The 22,445-nt window shown below is 41.8% G+C and overlaps 1 protein-coding gene across 1 annotated transcript in view; it reads right to left on the bottom strand.

Moving 5' to 3' along the window:
* Window positions 1–22,445, bottom strand: part of SLC9A9 (solute carrier family 9 member A9) — a 174,835-nt gene that overhangs the window by 136,405 nt on the left and 15,985 nt on the right. The window lies entirely within an intron of this gene.

Below are 22,445 nucleotides of genomic sequence, written 5' to 3'. Positions count from 1 at the left end.
AGCAAAGAACAATGGTTTGGGCTGTTTATTTTTCAAAAGGGAAGATAAGGTAAGCTTAGGAAGACATTATTAAGATGAATTTGTCTAATGTAGAACATTCAAACAAAGGCAGTTGTACTATCAGCTCTGTGGCTTGCTCTGTATTTCCAAATGAATTTGTTATTCTATCAGCTTTTAAATGTTAGCAGCACTCAAAGTTCCACAAAAGGTCTCTAAGTGGGCATATTTAACAACTAACAGGGACAGTGAGCCAACAAAGTCACATTTCAAAATGCACTGCTACAGCCTCACTAGTTTGACAGGAAATGTTATCTCTGGTTTATGTAACTAGACAGTGCTCTCTGAGATGTGCATTCCAATTAGAATCTTGAAAAAACTTGGAAAAAAGAGATTCACTTGTTGTTAGAACCTGTTGCAGATTTTTACAGTTATTATTCATGTTCAGTCTAGTTAATAAGAAACCCCATTGCATTCAATGCCTGTTCCATAAACACACAGATTGACAATTGTGCTCTTCTAACTCCAGGCTCTAAACCAATCATTTAAACAAGTTCCATGCATGCTCATCCTGAGCTAGGCTTTGCCCTCAGCTTTCCTCCTAAGGAGCTCCTGAATTCTCATGAGCACTGACCTGAGGGACAGATAAAGCACAATTAACAAACAGCCCGAGAGTTAATTACAAATGGCTTTCAGATAATGCACCAAGCTCTCTGCGTTGCACAAGGAGAGAAGCAGAGAGGTCAGCACAGCCTTCCCCAGTGGCCCTGAGTATTTGTGTCTATATTTACAGAAGTTCTCTAGCAAACAGCTCACCAGCAATCACCCTACACCACTGTTAGCAGCTCTGGGTCTCCTTGATTGATGAGCTCACTTTCTCTCCCTTCCCAAGGAATAATGGCTCAAGACCTTGCAGTGAACTTAGTCTTCTTATCCCCAGAAAATTTTGTCAGCTCTAAGGAATGAGTCCTTCAAAACCTGACTGTGGTGCTGCTCTCCCAGTTTTCAACTGTATCCAAAGCCACAGTAATGGAAGTGAGCACAGCCAGGTCTTTTAGAAATAATTGTCTAAACCTACTTGCAGGTTAGACCAGAGATACTCTTCTCCCTCATTTAAAAATATTTTAAAAATAGTAAATAAAAGGAAGTTCTTACTATTTGGCAAATTTAGTACTGATAATTCTACATATTGAAAAGATGGATCCCAGTGGATACCTGAGCTCCCAATGGTAATGATATTACACATCATCCAGTAGTACCCAACAGCTGTTCTTGCTGGAAACACAAGAAGGAAAGCACACCCCAAAGACAGCAAGACATGAATCCCAAGGAAATGTTCTGCACTGATGGTACTACTGCTATTATAAAGTAGAATTGGGGTAAAAAAAAAAGTCTTATTGATTTTTAGAGCTGCTGTTATTTAATTTGACACATTTAGTATCATTTTAGCAAATTCACACCAAATTTCAGTAAATCAGATTGCTTATTAACCAAATATCCATTTAATATATGTTAAAAATTTTATGAAATTTATATTAGTGAGCTGTAAATAAATCAAAGCATCAGTGACTCTGAATTTCCTATGGAATGTTCCTGTCCCATGGGAACATGTTCCCACCCAGAGCTCACTGCTGACACAGAGCAGGCTATTGACACCAATAGAGCCAACATAAGAAGCTCTGAATCTGTTGAGTAGATAGCACTTCTATTTCCAATTCCTGTCTGTGAAATCATCTTTTTCACTAATAGAGAATGCTAAATTCTATTTTTCATTGTTTTAGAATTTCAGAACTGAGATCTTCAGGGCAGTGTAAAGGAAACAGAACTTGGGTGGCAAATCAGTGTAACTCCAATTTTCAATGTGGCTTTGAAAATCTTAAAATAATACTGCAAAACAATTTTATACACTTTTTGAAAACATTTTTTTAAAAACCTGTATTACAAATACCTTGGTAAAATTTTTGCCTCTTAAAATGTGAGATCTGTGTTCTAAATGATCCTTACCTGATAATTTTATAGAGTAAGAGCCTGGATTTTGCATTTATACTGTGAACTGTGCATCATTTAGAGCAGTGTATTTACCACAGGAGATAGTGTCCCTTCATTCTCCCCAGATGAAGCAGTGGGGAGGATTCTGTGGAACAAAAATAATGAGGCACAGAGCTGGGCAAGGACTTAGGAGAGGAGACTTCTGTTGAAAATGTGAGTCCTCAGAGCTGCTGCCTCAGGTCCCTGCTGCACTTTGGTCCACAAAACCTCTCAACTCCCAGGAGGTTTTTGGGGGTTTGTCCAGCACTGTGTGTGTCCAGCATGTCCTGCTTGTCTAGGGATCCTCTGGGATTCACAAACTGATGAATGGCCTGTCTGCAGTGAGAACTGCAGGGACATCCTGACTCTCACAAAGCCCAGAGCTGCAGGAAAAAGAGGTGGCTCCACTTTACAGTCCCTTTCATTCTCTTCTGACAGAGCAGGACATGTGAGCCTGAGAGCCAAACCTTGCTTCACCCCACTTATTTTTCCTGCACTCAGATGCCAAACAGGGTCCCAGCTCCTACAAGCTGCTCCACCTTGCTCATAATGAGCCATTCTTCATTAAATTAGGCAACTGGAATGTGCACGGATGTGACAGTGGGATGTGGTACCAGGCACCAGGGGTCCTATCCTGGGTGATGGAAATCTGACCTTAAGCCTACACTTTGAAGTCAAATTCTTTTCCCTCTGTCTCTCTAGCTTTGTGTGTCTCAAATTCTGCTAGGTGACAAAGCCAAACAATGCATTTTTTTTTTTTTTGCATCTAGGTATTTATGTCTGTTCTAGAAGCTACATAGACTAAATACAGAGCAGGGAGTTGATTTGGAATTGTTTTACTTCCTTATAACTTCTTTTTGTCATGAATAAATCTTCAAATTCAGCAATGTATTTTTGTGATCAGAAAGCAGATTATTAGAAACATTATACTTTAGAAACAAATCGCAGCTAAATTGATCAGTAATTAAATGTTGTGAAAACTTCTCAGTTGGACTTAGTAATGGTTTGGTTCCTCAGAAAATGTGAATAACTGATTTGTCATAGACTTGGAACTGTCATAAAGTAAGAAAACAAAAGAATAAAATGCATTTTAGCTTTGCTGCAGGGGCTCTGACATTTTCTACACCCAAACATATTTTTAAAGTCTGGGGAGGAGCCCATCAAGTTAGAGCAAGTATTTTACCACTTCAGAAGGAAAAGAGAAAAACAGTAATGTAATATAATGAAACACATGAGAATTCAGAATTTTCCATATTACACAAGTCTGGCACTCACAAAGTGCCTCATCACGAAAAAATGCTACATAGAATGCTGTCATTACACAGTAGAGGAGACACCATATAAATATTTGACTTGCTGAAGTAAGACTCTTCTGGGAAACTGAACATTAACCACCACAATTTCCAGTATGAACCAGCAAGTAACCCACACAAACCACACAAAATCTCAGCCCAACAACACAAAACCCCCCTTTAAACTGACAAAACTAACAAAAATAGATGTAAATAACAGACACTGAAGAACCAGAAAAACTCTTCAAGGCTTTAATTATTCTGAGCATTGGGTTGTCCTTAGATTTTTGAAGCCAGACGGAACTTTGAAGCTTGTTAGTGTAAAAAAGTGAGGGTGAAGAGTCTCCATTTGTGCAGGGTCCTTTTTTTTTTCACTAGCACAGTTCTGCTATGCTGAGGAAAGGAGTTTGGAAAGCACACTGGCTGTCTGTGTACTGCTGGGAGGTTCCAGTGAGTTTGTTTATAAAGCTGCTCTCCAGGAAGGCTTCTCTGGGACTGGGACATCCCTGGACTAGCTGCAGTTTACATGTAGAGGGGAAAAAAAAGCCATCTCCAAAGGCCTTTAAAGAGTAATTACTACACACAAAACTTTCTAAGTGTTCAGGAAGAGCTTTAGATGCAGCTCAACAGAAGCTTTTTTTTTTGTTTGTTTGTTTGCAAGTGTTTCCTTTAGTAGCATCTGTTTTAAGGGATCTGAAAACAGAGAGCAGAATTGCTTTGGGGGCTTTTGGGAAGCTCTTGTCAGAAAGCTCTCAATAGCAAAACCTCTCTTCAGCAAACTGCCAGTGGAGGAGAGATAATTGGTAGTTTTGGAGCAGAGGAGGTGGGGTATGTCTGATGCAGAATGGGGAGGCTGCAGAAAAGATGCGAAGGACAGAAGCATTGCAAGCAGCCACAAACAGGATCAGAGCACACTGGGAAGGGAAAAGATACCAGAGTCTTCAAGACAGGGAGGCTGAAAGGCTGGCAGGAGTTTTGGTCCTCTGGGAGGCCAAGAAAGGTCATGTGAGTAACAGGCAGTGAGCACAGCACACCCAACAGGCAGGCACACAGCAGGGGCTGGGCTGTTCCCAGGGCAGAGCCCGGGAGCAGCACCCCTGGCATGTGAGACTGCAGGGGTGTCCAAAAGAACTGCTGGGAGCAGCTCTGAACAGTGCACGAAGGGGACAAGATGACAGTGCAGAAGGTACCTTAGGTACATGTGAGATGAGACAGATGCAAATTGAAAAAAATCCTTTAAATCCCTTGTGGTAAAAAATATGCCTCACTGGTGTAGTCAGGCAAGAAATCTGTGCTGAGCTTTGCCTCCTAAAAATCCCAGCCACACCTGCAGCTTGCAGGACCTGGCATCACAGCACCTATCCCTCTGCAACAGAGCAAACTGAAAAAATTATGGCAATAAATACAGATTGGCAGGTTAGTTTATAGGCTACTGCTTCTTTGAAAACTAACTGCATCCTCTCATGCAAACTAACATGGGGAAACCTACCAGTTTGAAAAGAATCTCCTCCTAATTTAAAGCTCTAGGGGACATAAATAGAATGTAACAGAACCTGCTAAGTGAAGATATACAGCACACACACATCCCCTGTATCCTCAATACAGATAGCCCCATCTGCCTGATGATTTTATCAGCAGTTGCATTTTCTTCAGCTTTGTTATTCATTGCATTATCACTGCTGAATCTCACCATGGGTCTTTATTGTGTTAAAGGTTTTAAAAACATAATTCCAGATTTAAAGTGTTTGTGCAATTATGCTGTGTAGCATGGAAGAGACATGTAATTTACATCTTTCTTGCCAAATATGTTTTCTAGCCTGCAGAGAATTTTTTATCTCATAGTCTAACTCCCTAAGGAATTTTGCCCTATCTAGACATGATTATCTTGTAGCTTGAAGCCAGCTGAACATAGCTACAGATTGTAATCATGCAAGTAAAGGATGAAAAAAAAATTTCTTCCTTCACATTTCTTCTTTTTCACAAGGAGTAGTGATATTAATAAACCAACAATGGGAAAAGGGGATGATTTTATTCTCACTTGTATCTGAAGTATCATAGTGATTGACTGATACCACAGTAGAAATAAAAAGTAATTTTTCAGAACTTAAAATATATGCTGAAAAACACAAATAGTCGAGATGAAAATTAAAAATCTGTTTCTTTGTTTTGCTCTTTCTGTTTCTAACATACCAATATATTTCTATAACTTTTTCCACATAATAGAATTCTTCATATCAAATGCTCTGGCTGCAGTGATCCATTATTTCAAATTGCTCTATGTGCTACTACTTCCTTCTTTTAGTTCTCTTTTAAATCAGTTTTGTCACTAGAAAGGGTAGTATCATGGGCTTTTCTCCAAAAAATCATTTTCTCACTAATCAAAGCATGAGAAAACCTCACTGAAGTGTGTCAGGTAACAATAAAGCAATACTAACATTACCTAAAGTTATTCTGTATAAATCACACAAGAAGAAAACCCCTCTGGCTATAGAAATAACAGAGATCAGAAAAGAGCCTGGCTTTACAAATCACTGCATCCCCAGTTACCTGGGGCACAGTGACTGTCCAAGAGCTGAGCATTAGAGCTACAGAGCTGCAGCTCTCACAGAGCTTCAGCAGATCTGACACAGCTCCAGGTACCCTGCTGTGCTCAGGGAGCCTTGGCTTGGCTTTTCCCAATGGCACTGCCAAAGATCTATCACAGAGATTTTGGAGGCAGTCACAGATCATCTTCTGTGTGCTTCTTACATCACAGGTTGGGATGGGAAGGCTAAATGGAGAGAAACACACTTTACACTGCAGAGACAGGGAAAGAAAGGCTGTGTTCCAGCAACCTTGGGTCCACAGGGAGCTCCTCAGACAGTCCTGTGCTACCAGAGCTTTGGGAAAGTAAGGCTGTTCAGAGTTAATCAAGCAAACAGGTTGTAATGTAAATGAAAAAATCCAGCCCAGGTTTCTATATCAGTCAATTTGGAGGCCACTGGTAATAGAAAAAGTGAAGAGATCTGAAAGAGGCTTCAAAATGGCAGGGCTGTCATGCCCTGTTGTTTCACTTAAGGGATGACCAACCATATTTGTGTTCAAGGCTTTAGGACTGGCTTGAACAAGATTATGCAGAAGGCCTGAGTGCTCAGAAAGCCTCAGTGCCTGAGCCTTTGCTTAACTAAAAATATCTTCCTATGGATTTGTCCTCATGAAAGTAAAGAATAGCTACATGTCAGTATGAATTTTATTTTGGTTTGTCTTCTGTAGTACATTTTACCATGCGTTGAATTATTGAAATACAAAGATGCTTTCCTTTAAAATGGAAAAAACCCCATTTTGCCCATGTTCAAAATTTCAAGATACAGTTGTAGATTTTGCTGATAAATGCTAACAGCGTAGCAAAAGTGAGGAGTGAAAAAAGGGGGATAAGGCATGAACACACATGAGATGAAAGTTAGTTGAGGTCACCAATCTTCACTGGAAACTGTCAATAAATGGTCTTGCATGGTTTGGTTTTTTTTTAATTTCTTATCTCTATTTTCAGCTGACTTTGAAATAGCCCTTACTCTATTAGAGGTTTACAACAGTGTGCACCACAGACATACAAAGCAATTCACCACCACTCACGACTGCACGCTATAATTTAATGTATTTTTAATACTTCTCTAATGAATATAACCCAGCTTCAGGATCCTGTGTTCCTGAGTTCCACTTAAATTAGAGCCATTATGCATTATATGCATAACAACCTGAACCTCTGCAATGAAAAACCTGCACTTGATCTCAGAATGCTGAGTAAAATGTAATAATTACTTGGGTAAATGAGCCATGAAACACTGTCAACTGTACTGTGTCCCAATCATAGTGCCACTTAATATTTTATTGCACTACACAAATTTAAACATTACCTCAAGATTTATTTTACTCAGTGTCATAAATTGAGAGAACCTTTGAAAAAGGGATGAATTACTGACATACTTTGAGACAGATATCCTCATGACAGTGAAAATTAAATCTAGAAAAAGCAGACATAAGATCTTCCAGGTACAGTAATGTAAATTATTTTAGAAATTCCTAATTCACTGTTCTGCAGAAGGTGGTGGCATTCTAAAAAAATATTAGTGACACCAAGAGACTTTCATTAGGAAAAAAGGACTGAAGATAGCTAGTTTACAGAGAGAAAAAAAGGCAATGATTGTATTATCTACTATCTAAATGTAATTAAATGTCAATAACTTGGAGTTCTCAGATGACACAACTGTTGTCACATCCTGAGCTAACACACAAAGTCACTCAGGGCTGGGTAAATTGGGTTCACTGGTTGATTGGCTCCTTCAGTCAGTCAGCAATGAATTCGCTTCACCAATGACATACTCCAATGATTACCATAATTCTGGCAATCAGAACATGCAAGGTTTTGCTTTACCTACAAGAAGTCAACATTCTGAAGAATTTAGTCTGGTCTAAACATTTAGGGGTTTTTTAAGTTCAAGAAAACCTGTTGCAGCTCAGAAAATTGCCTCCAATACAAGAAGTTTCTCTGTAGTGCTCAGCTGAGTGGGTGCTTTGTATTCTGAAATGTTAAGACCCCTAATCCCATCCCATTATCAACATAAATGTCTGACTTCAATATTAAAGACTCTGCTAAATCCATGGCTTTAACCACATCTGATAGCACTAAGTGTCTCAGATTAGCTGTGGACCCAGAACAAAACTTTGTATCTGTTTTCTTCACCTTTGAAGCTTCAAATGCGCCAACATTTAATATCACTGTGTATCACCTTATTATTATATTGACAGAGGGATATATGAGGATAATTTTATCTTTTCAACCTCAGGAATATTGTATGTGTGAAGAAAACTCTATGAGCTTTCTTCAGAACATCACATGACAGAAAAATCCTACTTTCAGAAATAGTTTTCAGGACAGTCAAGAATGTAATATAAAGACCTGTCTATGGAAAGTCCTCAAACCTTTGAGATCTGAGTGATTAAAGGAAAAAACCAAGTCTGATCCAGGAGAAATTCACAAGAAAACTATTTTGGGTCAAGAAAGTGAGAGCCAATAATGTTTTGAACTCCCTCTCCAAGTATATAAACATTGCTGCATCCTAACTGCTATCAATATATGATAAAGGCAGACTCGTGCTTCTGGTTGTTATTCATGCTGAACTAATTAATGAATAATTCAGCTATTCTATAAATTTCAGAATGAACTCCTCCAAAGATTCTGAAACAGCAACATTTCTGCCTCACATTTGAAACTACAGTGTTAAGTATTGAATTTTACACATAAAACAAGAAAATATTTTCATTTAATATTTCATATCAAAATACATAAACCCCATGGTCTCATTTGCAAGGAACTTCTACAATAGGTTTTCACTGCAGCACCTGATGTTTCCTGTAAATTAGCTTGTATTATCATTAAAAGGTAATTAGGAGCAGTTTGTGATTTCAGAATAATGTAAATTGGATTAGAGAATAGCCTGCTGTAAAATAGGGCATGAAATGAACTATAAAGAAAAATGTTTGAAACAGTTTTAGCATTTTTATTGGATTAGCTCAGTCAAACAGTGGTACAAGTAGCTCAAGAACAAAGAAAAGAGGAATTCATACCTGCATTATAAATGAAGATTGCCAGGTACCCTTGGCAGGCATTTAAGTTAGTGCAGTTTTCAAATGTAAAATTTATTGTTAGATGAAAAAGTTAAATGTGTTTAGGACAGAAAGGGATATTGCCAAGGCTTGACAGTTTCCAGGTGCCTACCTGGGCTTGGTTCTGTCTCCCTTAGAAATAGGGAACACTTTGGAATATCAACCAACTTTAAAACGCTGAAGTTCTGCATTTCTAAATTAGGGTGTGGTTACATCTTGGGATTTGGATCTTGTGCCTCAGTAATTGAAATCTAAAATTGAGACCTCTTAAAGTGTGAGAATTTCTGTAACTGTATAGACAGGAAAATAAACACATCCAACTTTTAATAAACATTTCAAGTTTGGGTTTATTTTTAAGCAGAATCCTTGCTCTGATGAACAAAGATGGAGGTGAATGATAAAATGTCCTGTACCCAGGCTAGCTGCTGTTTCTAGGGATGTAAGAGTGTTGATGTGCAACGATGGTCATTGCTCAATGAAAACAGGTTTTTCTGGCTGGGAAACAAAAATGAACTGATGCACAGGCTTGCAGGTAGGCCTAAAGTGACATGAAACTACTGTGATGAACTTTCAGAAACAGAAACCTCTAAGCCAATAAATAACTTCTTGAGGTGGAAGTATTTGTGGTGATATGATTCAGAATGAGTCAGCAGCACATGAGCTTCAAAACATTTACCCTGTGGCAAGCAGGTTATCTCCTGCTTATACAGTTATCTTTAACTGGTGTGCCAGACAGAAATGGTTTTTAATACAGTAAGAGTGGGAGCAGGGTCCCCCAGAAGCCTACTATTGTGCTACTGTATTTTTATTTTAAACAGTTTTACTAATAGGTTTGTGGCTTCTGAAGCTGTAATAATGAGTTTGACAAGTATCAGTGCCCTACAGAGGAGTCTGCTGTCTTGTGGGAGCCCCCACCAGACTGAATCACATGGATTCAGTGCCAGTAGAACACAAATATTTCAGTCAGCTCCTTCACACAGTGGTGTTGGTTCTTCTCCATAGCACACAGTTGTTTCTTCATTCTAGTTTTGTTATTTTTATATCAAAGTGCATCAAATATGTATCTGTTCTTTAATTATGGCTAATTATGATAATAAGAATGATGTGCAGAAGATTTGACATTTTTATCTGATGCCTCAAAATGTGTATGGCAAAGACCTGGGCAGCTCTGGGAATGGGGGAAGAGTGAATTTGGATAACAAGAGGGAAGAAAGACAAGTTACATTTCTATGTTCCTTGTCCATTCTAGTGCCTCAGGGTTTATGCCAGTGACTGGCCTAAAAGGTCCCAAAAATTTCTGCCATGTTGGTTGCCAAAAATATCCACCTTCAACTTCAAAAGGTGCAGCATTTTCATGGTAAATCCTTTGCGGCAAAGACTCATAATAACCAAACACGTGGAACATCAGGCATTGCTGTTTGTGGAGCGTGAGGGGTGGGACAAGAGAAGTAATTCCCTAATCCTCTGCTTTTAAATGTGTTGTGAGCAATTGGACAAGCTCAAGGTAGTGAATGAAAATGCCAATAAAACATCCTGTCCCCACTCCCAAGAAGGTTCTAGATATTCAGAGTACAAGATGCTTTCTGTCAGACCTGGACATACCAGGGAGATCCTCACAGGCTTTAAGCACATAAAAAGCCCTCTGTAGAATTCTTTTTTCCCTTCTTTCACTATAGCTGACACTGCACAAAGCCCACCCACACAGCAGTAAGTGTATGCTCTGTGGCTCTATCCTGAATCCATGCTCCTCACTGACAGCAGCCAAGGACAGACCCCATTTAAGCTTAGGAATTGCCAAAACATTTGGTTAGTTATTGCTAGCAGAAGGCAGTAGGTGGCAGTTATTTCTTATTCCTTCTGAGATTTAGGATATAAACCTATAGGATCCAGTAGGATATATGATTGAACCTCTAGCATAAATCTACAGATGTGTCAAGATCTACTTCACTCCCTGTCCAGGTTTTCATTTCCTTTCCCCTGAAGGCAGAAAAACCTTCTAAATAAATATATTTCAGTTTTCTAGCACTGGGGTGTGATAAGGAGACTTAAACAGGCACAAGCTGGATGTATAAAAGAAACTTTTACCATAGCATTCCTGACCAGTTTGTGGCAGTAACATCTGTAGGACAGACTGATTTGGTGCATCTCATGGAGGTCACTTCTCTAACCAAGGAATGCCCATGCCCAGTTACAGGACACACTGTTCCCAGTACAGGACCTGTCATCATTGTTGTGTCTCATTTAACAAAGTTTCCCATTCTACAGGATGAGGTTTGATAATCCTTAAAATCCCAAGCTACTGCTGTAGCTTTTAGTGGAAATGATTAAATGGAAAATTGCCTTAAATGCTTCCTGGGCGAGGCGAAAGAATGATAATTAAATTCATTAAATGGAAATGCAGTTGTGATGCGCTGGCTGCTTTCTCATGGAAAAATTTACTTTGTAAATACATGAAAAATGGATTGTTTTGATGAGAAAAGATAGAGATATTAGTTTAAATGATTTTGACTTTGGAACAGGGCTAAGAGTGACAGTGGATTACAGGAGATAAAATTCTTAAATATGTGTGTAAAACATCATGGGACAAATGATTTTTGTCTGAGTGACGTACATTACATACCAAATTAAATACAAGTGTAAATAAGACAAATATATGGGATTTGGCCAAATTACAACACTTCTGTGCTGGGTGATTGAAACCAAGCAGCTTTATCAGTCCTGAGAACTGTATACTAAGCTTAAACTGTCTTTAAATTTCCAGGGTTTGTGAAGGCAGAACAAAACTGCTGATTAGTAAAAAAGCAAGAGCAACTGATTGGGATTCAGGGTAAATCTACAAGTATGTAGATGCTGCACACTGTGCAGCATCAGGATGTAGCAGTGGCTTGATAGTGCTTATCACTCTGATAGAGCATGCGGAACAGGGAATGAAAAACAGCCTGCAGTCAAAAACTGCTGGGCAAGTCTGGGTGAGGAAAATGCAATGTGATTATTAAGCTAAGGCCAGCATGGATTCTGGGGTAAATATTACTTACTATTCCTGCAAAGGTGTGTAAGGGGATCTTTCCACAGCCATTATTTAGGGTTTTACAGTTCTAGAAACCCAAACAACTTTGCATGTTACACTGGGCAGGATTCTGTTAGAGCTCCAGTTGCTGAAGCACTGACAGACACTGCTGTATTATTTCCTACCCACCAGCACTGCCTTCAAAAACTCTCCCCCAGCCCTGTGGTGATGTGGGCCAGGGCATGGGTGAAGTGGCTTTGCAGTAATGCACTGCAATCAGACATAGATTTGACAAGAGGCTGGAAAATATTTTTCCAGCAATAGGACTGATTAGGCATTCACAGCTAGAGCTGAAGCACTGTAGAAATGCAAATAGATTTGTTCTCTATAATGGCAGCAATTACTGCTTTGCTTCATCCTATAGCTGGATCAAAGCAGAGAAAAGGACTGACATTTCTGCACAGTAGAATTGCTCCTTCATTCTTCCCATGCTCCCAGGGTTTTAGGTATACTGGACAAAGCAGCCAAGAATGAACTGCAAAGTAGCCTTTTAGGGGTGGAATAATGAGCTCTACAGTCTAATAGCTCTTTTACTGCTCTAATTTCTATGCCTCCATGATCTACTCCTTCATTTCATCACTTCAAAGATCAGAGAAAGATTATATTCTTAAATGAGCAAGACTGAAGTGCATTCCCTCATTGGGAGGACACAGACAAATTAACTGATACTACATCACTGAGCATGGCTTACCATGAACTACAGTAACTTCTGGGACTGGTTTTATAAAGCAGCTGCAGCCAAATTTCTTTAACACTGTACTGGCTTTGTGTGGTGGGATTTTGGTGGTGAGAGGGACTAAAGGGTGGCTTAAAGGGGTGGTTGCTGTGAGAAGCTGCTGGAAGCTTCTCCTATCTCTGGTGGAGCCAATGACTGTAGGCTCCAGGACAGAGCTGCCCAAGGCTGAGCCCACTGGCACTGGGGGCAGCACCTCTGTGATGAGGTGTTTCAGAAGGGGCACAAACCCTGCACAGATGGAGAAAGGAGTGAGGGTATGGAGAGAAACAGCCCTGCAGACACCAGGATCAAGGAAAGGGGCAGGAGGTGCTTCAGGCACTGGAGCTGAGATTCCTCCTGAAGCCCAAGGAGAGGCAGCTGTGCCCCTGCAGCACCTGGAGGTCCACGGAGGAGCAGAGATCCACCTGCAGGACCCCAGGCAGAGCAGGTAGATGTGCCTGAGGGAGGCTGTGAGCCCATGGGAAGCTGGAGCAGGGGAAGAATGTGAGGAATCCTCCCCCTGAGGGGGAAGGAGCAGCAGAGACAAGGTGGAAATGTGCGATGAAGTGACCACCACCCCCATTCCCTGTGCCCCTGTGCAGCCATGGGGAGAAGGGAGTGAATGTGGGACTCATTAAGCTGGGGGAAAAGAGAAGGGTTTTTTAAAGATTTGTATTTATTTCTCATTAACATACTCTGATTTGATTGGTAATAAGTTAATTTCCTCAAGTTGTGTCACTTTTGCTGTGACAGTAACTGGTGAGTGATCTCTCCCTGCCCTTATCTCGACCCAAGAGCTTTTCATTGCATTTTCTCTGCCCTGTCCAGCTGAGGAGGGCAGGGACAGAGCAGCTTTGCTGGGTCAGCAGGGTCAGCCCAGCACAAGAACAGTTTACAGAGGGTCTATTTAGACCTCACTGTAAGCTGTAAGTTGCAGAAATATTTTTGCCCCTTTAATCTCATATGGACAACTGATTACTCAAAATGCTTGCCAGTAGCAGTTTTTCTATAGGTTGAACCTCAGTTCATCAGATACTGCTCAAGTCACATTAGAGAAGTCCTTAAATCAGGCCAGGCCTTCACGCATGGAAAAATATTTGGGACTACTCACAAAACTTAAGAGTGCTTCAGAAATCAGTAAGTATTGTTTTATGCTGCCTGTTGGTATAGCTCCAGGTAATTCAGTTAGTAATTATTTCTGGATTTTCTTGACAAAACTTTAACGCTGGTCTTGAGATCTCCACTTCCTTCAGTTTGGAGTTCTTGCTTTGTTAACTTTATATATGTTTCGTATTAGGTGTCAGGTGTTTTTTATGCAGCATTTTTTTTTTCGTGGCGGTCTCTTGTGTACACTGGTCTATGGGAGCTGACAGAGATGTTACAGATTTACCCACACCCCCAAACTGGAGACACCACTCCCTTGGGCAGAGCAAGGGGACAATGATGGCAATGTGTGCTCTGTACCTGAGTGAGCACAGCAGAGCTGGCTGCAGGCAGGCAGTAGCACCAGCAGCCAGAGGTCAGGGGACACATCTGGATCCCACTGAGGAGCCCCAGGGTGGGCAGTGCCAGTGTGGGATCCTGGCCTGGCCATGGAACCCAGGCTGGGGAGCCCCAGCACACCGAGCCTGGATTTGCCTGGGGTGAGGCACAGTGTCCATGGGAAGGCAGGATCCTGCTGGTCCCAGATGCCAGTCTGGCACCACCATGCAATGTATTGTAAAGAGTCCCCAAGGATGGATTATTCCCAATATTCCTGCTCTTCCCCATCTTGTTGAAACTTGAGTCTGAAGAATACCTGTGCCTTGTTTGTCCTAGAAACACTGTTTGTGCCTGCTTTTGCTGATTGAAAATATCCAATCTGAAATTAATTTCAGAGAGTGTTAAAACTTCTGAAGGATAAAAAAACGGATCCAGGGGCTCCATTTACATTCACTGAAGCTTGAGTCTATTCGGTGGCACAGAAAGCAGAACTGCCTGCAACACCTTGCCAGGAGAAAAAGCACAGATGAAAGGAGGAATCACAGAACTAAGGATTTTACATTTCCATTGCACTTTGATGTTCAGCTCTTGCTGCCCTCCCTCCCTGAAGCAAGCTAACACCGCTGCGTGTGACTACTCCCCTCTAAGTGCTTGAATCTGCCTCCAGGCGTTCTCCTCCCAGTCTTCCTCCATACATTTGAAAGATCCTCTGCCTCCCAGCATCTGTTCCTGAGTGATGACGGTCAGTGGGAGAACAAGGGCATCCCAATGGCAATTTTATCAACTGGAAATCATACACGAGGCTTTCAAAATGGGCCAGCAAGAGGAAATTAATAACGGGTTAGAATATAATGATCAAACAGATCAAAGAAGTGTGAGAAAGCAGCTCAGAGATCTTTTTAGAGGCAGAAAACCCTGCAGGAAAAGAAGTTTGAAGACACAGATACCTCAGCACAGCATCTTGGCACTGTTACATATTCCCTTGAGATAGCACAGCTTACATAGTATCACTATGGCAAGAAAAAAGTATTCCAGCAGGGATATTTGCTGAATAATACTGCAGTGTTTCCATCCCCAACATATTAAAAACTCAGTAAAAGATAAATATTAAGTCCTTAAACAAGATTTTTATTAAACTACATAGCTTTTATTCTTTGGATTGTTCAGCTTTTAGTTTGCATCTGGATCGTGTTTCCCAGTTTTTTGTCTTAATGTGGCACTAAAAATAATTCAATATGATGCTTTTGTGCACCAAGAATATCCTCAAGAGTGGCAGTATAATTAAAATATCAAAGATAAGGAGGTTTGCAAATAAAGCCAGGTTTGATAGCACAGAGGTGTGGCACTCCTCTGAAATGTGCTGCCAGGCTTCAGCCATCTGTCCTGGCTGTTACCAAAGGTTTTTGTCCTTGTAACACAATGGAGCTGGTTGGTGTTCAAAAAAGACATGTAGGCAGCTGAATAATTCATTTTTTCAAAACAGAAGCCACACAAGGGCCAGTAATGAGAGGAGGAAGAACACAGAGGAGAAAAAGTTTTGAACAGTGTGGCTATGGACACCTTTGTTTAGAGCCCAGGAAGAGCTAACCTCAAGGTGTGGCATTTTCTTCTCCTTGGCACAAAAGCCCTCCTGAGACTCTGTAATCAGGGAGAACATGATCTGAGAAGCTTTGTGGAACTGTTTATCCTTCATGGAGCATTTGTGGGCAATTTTTGGGAAATGTGTTGAACTGCTACCCGTGCTCTACTGACGTGGAAGGAATCTGCTTGGATGCTCTGCAGCTCCCAGATCAGTTTATTGGAAGAACAGCCAGGTTTAAAGAATCTACAAGAAAAACTGAGGCACAGTGGAGAGATAATGAAGTTCCTTGACTACATGCATCACCACATGCTGTCAGCCAGACTGTGCTGTGAGGGACACCAAGGGAGTGCTTGGGGACAGCAGTGACAGATGGATTCCTAATTATATAAATTTCTTGCTTTGGTGGAGTACCTGAGCAGGACCCCCTACTGCCTGCCTGAGAACAACTGCTATTGCCCTACAGTAATGTTAGTGCATTCAAGCCAGTCACTGTGCTGTTGATAGATAATTATGATTTTCAATTAAAAAAAACCAAACATATATATATATATATATTGTGTATACATATATTATGTGTATGTCATCATTGCATATTGAAGAGTTCCAAATTAACTAGAACATCCACACCACTAATGAGAGAGTTTTGTGGGGAAAGGAAGCTATTTTATGTTACTGCATGTGTCTTGGCTCACTGGGAAAATACTCCAAAATTTATGTGCTTACAATTATCATTAGATCCTATTTTTTGGCAGGTTTAACTACTACCTTCTCTTCCCATTTATTTTTAAGTGAGTTGTGAGGTGGTGAATGTGCCAGTTTGATGGCCCCAAAGACAGAGAGTGTCTGTTTGCCTATAAAGGCAATATATTTACAACATTCCCTTCCACAAAGTGCTCCCGAAAGAGCGCTTCAGTGGCACACTTGAGGGGCTAACAAGAGGATCAGTAATGTAAAACCCCCGTCACCTTGCCAAGATTACTAATGAGGCTGCAATTTCCCAGTGAGAGGTTGCAACTGTAATGGCTTTTGCAGTCTATTCCTTTTGCTAGGAGGGCATTGTAACAACTCCTGCAGGCTTCTGTCTGAAGACTTCCAGTCTTCCAAGCGTTCCCACAAATGGTGTAACTTTGTTAGTGATTTCCTGAAATCGTGTCACAACTCCAGAACTAAATCCCTACTTAGAAAATTACATGAAAACTTTTGAAAATCAGACAGATTATTAACGTTCTGATAATTTTGAAGACTGGACAACAACTTTAGCTAAGAAACTCTGTTGTATCCCCAAGACATCCATAGTTTTCTAATAACTGTTCATCAGAATTGCTTCATTTATTGAATTATTCAGAACCCCAGGGTAGATCAGTGTTGGAAAACTGACAAGAAAAAGATGACGCTTGTTTAGTAACTTGTAGCACACCCAGTACAAAGTCCCAGAAAAGAGAAGTGGGAGCTACAAGTGATGCTGCTGCAGACTTTTGGGAGCTGCTCTGTCACAAGATAAACAAGAGAGCTGGCGCTGGCTCCTTCTGATCTGCAACAGGAGCACAGCTGGATCGGGATGTCCCAGACCAGGCCCCCGTGTGGCCTGGTGTCCCCAGGACCGGCCTAGAGAAGCCGTGAAGAGGAGCCCCGGGCAGTTCTGAACTGCATTCAAAACAAGTTAATGCAATTTTGCGGGCAATGAGCTCGGTGGGCTCCCTCGGCTCGGCCTGGCCCGGCTCAGCACAGCCGAACCCGGCGCGGCCCGGCTGCCGCCCCGGCTGGGGCCCGGCCGCACGAGGGCGGAGCGCGGGCGCCGCCCGGTGGCGGCTGCGGGCACTGCGGGCTCCGGCCGCGCAGTTCAGCTGCGGGCACTGCGGCACCGGGCTCGGCCGGGCTCGGCCTGCTCCCCCTCTCGCCGTTTGTTTGTGTTTAAAAGTAGTCGCGATGGGTTTTTCTCCCCTCTCTGGCGCCTGGGAAGCAAAGCCGACAGCTCGGCTCTGACGGCGGAAGGAGTTAAAACTGTGGAGCCCCAGCCACGCGTTAAACTGCGATCAGCAGCGGAACGGGAGCGCTCAGAGTCTGAAGGGCAGCAGAAGGGAGGCCCCCGCACCGGTCTGCGGGGATCAGACACAAACGAGCCTTTGGCCGCAACTGCGGGTGTTTTGGAAAGGTGCCCAAGTGGGATTAGGGCAGGAAGGCGGATCCTGAGTATTCCAGTACAGCGATAAGGCTTCTGGCTCCGGTGCTGCTGGCCCATGCCAGCCTCTCTGAGGCTGCTCTCCCTCCGTGATACCCGAGTTTTTGAGCCATCTGAATGTGACGGCGAAAGGCGCTTTTCAGACAGCCGCGGTTTTCCGATAGCCGCGCTGAGCTGCAAGCGCTGCAGCACAGCCCGGGCAGGGCAGAGCGCTGAGCGTTCCCCCCGTCGCTGACACCGCTGAGCGGTCACACCCTGTGCCCTGTCAGCCAGGGCGCTGTTCCACATCTAGAGCGAGATCAATATTCTGCTTCCTAGAAATCAAGCCCAGTTTAAAAGGTATTTTTAACATCTTTGAATGAGTAGCAGCCAGGTTAGGCAGCTATTGTGTTATGCTTTAGCACAAACCATGGATTTCTGTAGGGGCCAGACAACTTTCATAGGAAGATTACGAAAAGCTGGTTAAATCACCCATCTCGGAGGGACTGGGAAGGCGGCACAGCCTCCCTCCTGCTGGGCTCAGAAGGGAATGAGCTCTGGTTGGAAAGCAGCTGCACCTGGATAGTAATGCTGCTCCTCAGAGGAACACCGAGGTGCATTCAGAATGTGACCAGCAGGCTCCCCATTACCTGCTCCAGCTTTTGCAGTAAGCCTTGTTTTTGTCAGGGGATTGGACCTAAGTTAATTCCATCCTAAATTATTTGTTGAGTGTGACAAAAGAGTGGTGAAGAGCAATCTCACTCTGTTATTCACAGGGCAAGATACTGAAACCAGCTGTATTCACAGCCTGATGGACAACAGAGGGCACCTGGATGAACCACATGACATGATCTGCTAGAGAGAACAACTTGAGATACGTTCCCCTCTTTCTTACTTTCATTTTAGGATACTTATTTTTCATTGAGGTTGCATAAACCCTCCCAAAATCAAATAAAAGGCGATCATTCCCAGGGAACGCACCTAATGTTTTCATGCGCAGTCCCACTTGGGTTAAATAAAATAGGCAAACAGAACTCCGAAAATTATTCTGATTCATTGGAAAATCAGCTCTTTCCTTTTTTCATCAATGAGTGGGTAGTAAGGATGGAAGAAAGGAACATGAGCAATTAAAAAAAAATTGTTTTTCTTCATTTGAAGTCTTGGCGCAGTCTCTGTGCCTGTACGTGACCTTAAATTCGTGTTGCAGTGGTTTTGCTGTTGCTCATTGTCTTTTTTGCAGATCAAGTGGATTTTTTTTAATGTTTTTTTATCAGTGACATCATCCTGCTCAAAACTTTCAGCGTGCACATATAAGAGATAAAAGCACCCATGCTCTCAATCATGGAGAGGTCAGAAAGGAGTGGCAATTGTGGTCCTTTCACATTTCAATTTTGGTTGCTGCTAAGCTTCAGCTGGAGAGTAGTTAGCTGGGGAGAGGCGGTGTTGCAGAGAGCAAGGAAGTGCCCAATCAGTGTATTACAGAAAGGAAAGTGATTTTTTTGCTTTCTAAGCTATGGAGCTGACTAAGAATTGAGATTAATTAGCATTTTAAGAGCCATCTTCATGCATAAAGTACTTGCTTCAGAAGGAAGTGAAATAATCCTAACTTTTCTTCAGAAAGACCTTTTTATTGCAGATTTCAACAAAAAGTGAGGAGAAAGAAAAATATCCTGCAAGCTAAGTGTTGAGTATGGCGGGATGGAGACCAAGATAATTGAATCAGAAAAAGTGGCAGAAAATTTAAAGTAGAAAAAGTCTGAAAGAAATGGATTAGGGACAGCATATGTTCTGCTGTAAGGTTTGTTTAGCAACATAGAATTTAGAGTAACTTATGTTATAGAAGAGACCAGAGGATGTCTCTAGTCAAAATTCCTACTCAAAGCAAGGTTCAGCTATGAGCTCAAACCAGAGTAGTTAGGGCCTTAGATACTTCGGTTGTGCAAACCTCCAAGGATGGAGATTACACATCCAGCATCTCTGGACAATCTGTTCTGATGCTTGAGTGTCCTCATGAAGAAAAATATTTTGCTTATATCAAGTCAAACCTTTTTAAAATACAGTTTATGTCTGTCAACTCACCATGTACTATTCTGAAGAGCCTGGCTTTTCTTTCTTGGTAATCTCCCCTCAAAGCCCCTCTTACTTAGGCTAAATGAGCTCAGTTTCTTCTGTTTCTTCTTTATGGGGCAAATGTCCCAGCCCCTGTCCATCTTGGTGGCCATCCACTGAACTTGCTGCAGGTTATCATCATTGTCAAATGTATGGAATATGGAATCAAATGTAATGGAGTTCTGAGACAAGCAGTATTTCAAGGAGAGCCAAGGCTAGGGACACACCTTATATGGTTTATTGTCACCTTAGTAATCAGAAGAAAAGTCCTGTGTACTATTTAAATGCCATCTGCCTCTCACTGTGTAGGATCTGGTTACCTGACCAGACCAGCTTTTGTAGCTTTTGTCTCCAATGAATGCAGCATCTGTCCCAGGGCCATCATAAAAACTGCTGTGTTTACAGAACATTTCAGGCCACAGCCAGTTGTGCTCAGTAAAAGACTTGTCAGATACAAAAGCACCATTTGATCAGCTGGCTCAGAAGTGGGGTATGTAAAATGGTGGTGGGTGGGAGAACAAAGCATCCTTTGAGCTGGTGTATTATGAATTTTTCAAGGTAACAGGCAGGAGATCTCAGTCACCCCCTCTCTGCCTGCTCCAATGAGCTACTTGCTGCCTGTACACTTCTAATGTTGCTCAGCCTTTGATCTGAGAGCAAACCTGTCAATTTGAAGAGATGCAGGTTGCAGGTAGCTCCATGCTACTGTAGTGGAATAGGTTTTTCCTCCTCTGTTTTCAATTTCTGTTGCATCTTTAACCACAAGGCAGCTCAAAGCACTTTGCAACCAGCTCACAAGTCCAAGTGCTCCTGACAGAGGGCACACAGTTGCCTGTTTTGATTCAGAAGGAAACGTGGCCTGGCTCACTACCTAGCAAAGCCATACAGGTGTTTATGGCCTGGAGCAGTGCACAGCCAGGGCTGGAGATGCCTTCCCCAGTTATAGGCTTGGTGTGCAGGTTTCTCATGCAGTATGGAAAAATATCTGTAAGAGGTGGAAAATGAACTAACATTGACATCAAAGTCAATGCAGCTTTCATCTGCTTTCATCTCCTCTGTAGCCTGGAATTGTTCTGGAAAGAAAGGATGTACTGTGAAAGGCAGTGGATTTCAGGATAAGGAGCCATAAGATGCCTATTTTCCATTTCACCAGCTCTGTAAAGATGTTTTCCCTGAAAGTCATTGTGGAGACTGCAACAACAGATTTGCAAACTTGAGACTGCAAATGATGCTTCAGCCAAGGAAGCTTTTTTTCTCACAGGTGTATGGATGATCTATTGCCAGAGAAAGAGGAGACTGGCAATCTTTGGAAGCCACTCTGCATGTTAATTCTTAAAGGATGCATGAACATCAGGGAAGAAGACATGAGGAGCTCTATTCAAGAGTATTCATTCCTGCAGTTAAAGCTTTGACATTTAAGGCAATTGGGAAGACATTTAAAAAAAAAAAAAACCCAAAACCCAAACAAAAACCACACAAACAAACTCTTCCTTCCAGGATAGGGTTTCTTATTGGGAAATATCTGGACTTGAGTGTTTAGCCTGTTTTGCAACAAATGGCATTTGCATGTTTTTCAGAAGAGCACATGATTTAAATTCTTTGATGGATTCCTGGAGAACCTGCTGGCTCTATCAAATACCAAATTAAACATACTTTTAATTTTAGATTAATCTCCTGCTATTCCAGGTTTTATTTGTCTCTGCAGTCCCACACCTTTGGTGTTCCCTATCATACATTTATTTCCTTTGTATGCTGAGGGGTTCTTCTGGATGATACAAATAATTACTTCCTGCTGCTTAGCACATCTGTTTATGAGAAGAAAAACTGGTTTTTGCATGATCAGCTCTGCTGCAGTAAACAATGTCAGATGCTTATTGCGAAATAGCGACAAATTCTGGCTGAACTTGCAGCAACACATGCTTGGAGGCATCAAAGTACTCTTGGAAGAACTTTCCACTCTGTGTGGGTGTCAGTGGTCTGGGAAACACTACTTTATATCAGTGCCTTGATTTAATCCAGCTTCTTATCCATAATTTCATATGTCATACAAATAGGAGGTGCTTTGTAAAATACTTTATAACTTTTAGTCCTGCCAGAACTCTCTGAGTTATGGCTATGAGGAAGTCTCTTCCTTCTCTACTCCCTGTGCAGAATTCCCCAACAAAATTATCACAGTGTATATTTTCAAGCTTCTCTAAATTTACACTTTACAAACCCATTCTGGATTTACCACACACCTTTGAACAAAAGTGAGAAGCAGCAACTGCCCTTTGTAACTGCAGCTCTGAGCTGCAGGTGGCAACTCCACAGACTGCAATGGAATTACCTCAGATTTGGGCTGACCAAAGAATCAAAGCTACTGCTTTGGGCAA

The sequence above is a fragment of the Ammospiza nelsoni genome, chromosome 10 (genome assembly GCF_027579445.1).
Source record: "Ammospiza nelsoni isolate bAmmNel1 chromosome 10, bAmmNel1.pri, whole genome shotgun sequence".
NCBI classification, from domain to species: domain Eukaryota; kingdom Metazoa; phylum Chordata; class Aves; order Passeriformes; family Passerellidae; genus Ammospiza; species Ammospiza nelsoni.
This window is presented reverse-complemented; position numbering and strand designations above follow the sequence as displayed.